This window comes from Temnothorax longispinosus, unplaced genomic scaffold, assembly GCF_030848805.1.
Source record: "Temnothorax longispinosus isolate EJ_2023e unplaced genomic scaffold, Tlon_JGU_v1 HiC_scaffold_22, whole genome shotgun sequence".
NCBI classification, from domain to species: Eukaryota; Metazoa; Arthropoda; class Insecta; order Hymenoptera; family Formicidae; genus Temnothorax; species Temnothorax longispinosus.
Window position 1 is genome coordinate 195,965 of NW_027270036.1, and position 3,172 is coordinate 199,136.

At 40.3% G+C, this 3,172-nt stretch overlaps 1 long non-coding RNA gene across 1 annotated transcript in view; it reads left to right on the forward strand.

Annotated features, from left to right (window-relative positions):
• Window positions 1-2,698, forward strand: part of LOC139823943 (uncharacterized) — a 7,680-nt gene extending 4,982 nt beyond the window's left edge. Inside the window, exon 5 of the long non-coding RNA XR_011734945.1 lies at window positions 2,559-2,698. This is a non-coding gene — a long non-coding RNA (uncharacterized lncRNA). The remainder of the gene's footprint in view (window positions 1-2,558) is intronic.
• The last annotated feature ends 474 nt before the right edge of the window (window positions 2,699-3,172 follow it).

Sequence of the window (3,172 nt, forward strand, 5' to 3'; positions counted from 1 at the left end):
TTATGAAAAGGCGTTCGATAACGTCAAGTGGCACCTACTGTGGCCCATTCTTAGGGAAATGGGCTTTCCGCTGCACCTCATATATTTAATTAAAAATCTATACGAAAATAGCACAGCTGTCGTAAGACTCGAGAGTACCACCTCTGGAAAGAGTGTAATCAGAAAAGGGGTCAGACAAGGCTGCATACTCTCACCACTTCTGTACAACATCTACAGTGAATATATAATGAGGCAGGTGTTGGAGGACTGGAATGGTGGCGTGACCATAGGCGGTGAAAGGATCTCGAATCTTAGATATGCGGACGACACGCTGTTGGTCGCGAGGAGCAAAGAGGAGCTCCTGCAACTCCTGGATAGGCTTAATAACATCAGTTTTAGATTTGGACTTCGCATAAATAACACCAAGACAAAAAATCATGATAGTCGACCGGGAAACATGATAACTTCCCTGCACATCACGCATTGATCGTTTCGAGGTAGTCGATAAATTTGTATATCTGGGCGCACTAATAAATAACCGGGAGACTGCGGGGGAGGAGATTCGCAGGCGTATCCAGCTGGGAAGAGTGGCAATGTCCCAACTGACCAAGGTATGGAAAAGCACCTAACATCACACGTCAAACCAAAATCAACTTGGTCAGAAAACATTGGTGTTCTCGGTATTCCATTACGCCTCCGAAACTGGACGCTACGAGCAGCCGACCGACGACATGTGGATGCGTTTGAGATGTGGTGCTGGCGAAGGATGCTGCGAATCCCTTGGACAGCGAGGAGGACAAACGTGTCTATACTGGCAGAAATAAATCCGCCCCAAAGACTGTCCAGCTACGTGTACAGCCGCATCCTCAAGTTCTTCGGACACATAAATCACAGCAATACTATCGAACACCTGATAATCCAGGGGAAGCCGGAAGGGAAGCGACGACGAGGTCGCTCACCAACCCGATGGACCGATACAGTTAAACAGCTCCTTAATACACATGGAGGAGGCAGTGAGGGCCACCATCAACCGGGACAGATGGGCGCACCACTATTAGGGACGCTATCAGAAACATGGAAGGACAAGCATAGTCACCACACATCTGCCAAGATGTCAAGGACTTAGATGATGAACTCAAAAACTGTCCATTTTTGGACTTAGTGCTCATAGTCCCTTTTCATCAGGACGTCATAAACTACATCATACTAAATTTTTTTAGCCAATTTGACCGGATCCATTTTTCCGTGGTTTGGTGCGGACTCCTTTAAACTTGTCGGTTTCAATTGCTGTCGTATCGAGATATGATTTCATTAAATTGAGTTTCAACTTTATAAATGTATGAGAGCGTATATCTAGAGAGCGTTATATACCGGGTGTCTCAGACCACCCGTATTACCCGATTTATTCGTAAACGCAACATTTTAGAGAAAAATGTTCCAGACCAAAGTTGTATGGTTTCAAGGGGTACATAAGATGGTGTCATTAGTTTCACCTTAAATAGCTTGCTTGAAGGTCACGTAAAAGTCACCTTCAATTTTTTAAATAGAAAACTACCTACTTTTTATTGCATATTCTTGTAGCTTATCTCGAGGGCTTTCCAAAACACTATAGAAAGTATTTTTTCATTAAGAACTTTTGGACGTATAAGACTTGAAAGTTCTAGTATTTTGACAAATGAATTTGAATTTTCAAAAGACAAGTTGCTTTTAAGAAAAAGTATGCAGATGCGTGTTGCAAATTACATATTTTTTCTTAAAGGAACTATGCTTTTTTTATACCAATTGATTCGTTTTCATTATTCTGTGCATAAAAGTATTAAGGTAACATTACCGAAACTTGATGTTTTACAAGATATTTTGTATTTTTTTATGTCAAAATACTAGAACTTTCAAGCCTTATAATTCCAAAAGTTCTTAATGAAAAAATACTTTCTGATAGTGTTTTGGAAAGCCCTCGAGATAAGCTACAAGAATATGCAATAAAAAGTAAGTGGTTCTATTTAAAAAATTAAAGGTGACCTTTACGTGACCTTCGAGCAACTATTTAAGTTGAAACTAATGACACCATCTTATGTACCCCTTGAAACTATCAACTTAGTCTAAAACATTTTTCTCTAAAATGTTGCGTTTACGAATAAATCGGGTGATACGGGTGGTCTGAAACACCCGTATATGGATGTATAATATATGTGAGAGCAATTGATGCTCATATTTTTTTTGAGCCGCACGCATGCGGCACTCACGTGTGTGCAAATTTTAAATAAATAAAAATGTTTATAAATAAATAGATATTTGGTCTTCTTAATTTAACGTTTTTATAACATTGTAATAGTACATATATTATATTTATATTAAAAGTAGGGTACAAGGTTGAAAGCAATTGATGCTCATATGACCCGCATGCATGCGGCACTCACGCGTGCGATTCATATGAGCATCATTGAGGGGACGCAATCTGTCTAGCACCATGAGTGACCCCATCGAATTGACGTCTAATCAACGTCGAAATCATGATGTATAATATAAAACGTCCTTCTTTTTCAAAGTCTAGAACTTTGTGTAATGTTTTTTGTTTTCAGACAAATGAAAAAACTATTAGAAAAAATATTAAAATGCATTCAGGATTGCCATTTCCGTGACAGTTGGATTTCCGATAGCAACATTACAGCAGATTCGAAAACGCATTCGAAAAACATTCACCAGAACGGTTATTCCGATGTCTGGTAAGTTAAGAACACTTTTGCCCTCATTAATTCAAATAGTGTATTATTATGCATTTTAATTAATCTTAATTTTTTCAGGTAATTATTTCGAACATGTCGGTGGCTTCCATTTAAAGGAAGCCGTAAATCTATGCTTGAAGGAAAGCTTAACCGACTCACTGACGCGGTCATTCACCTGGTGGGGCCGAGAAGAAGGACAGCGACCCTTTTACTAACAAGATTTTTAATATTATGTTTCTGATATATCTCATACTTTTTTCCAGAGGCCTTCAAGCAAAGGGAGTTCCTTGAAGAGGACGCTCCCAGCGGTGAGGCGTCGGCGGAAGGGAGCGGAGTATCCCAATCCAGCTGCTGCAGCCATGCAGACTGAATCAAGATCTTGGCGCGGATTATGACCGGAGCGAGCCATCCCAGTGGGTCGAAGAGACGTGGTCGGTTTCCGCGAGGACGCGTCGTTTCGTGTACTGATT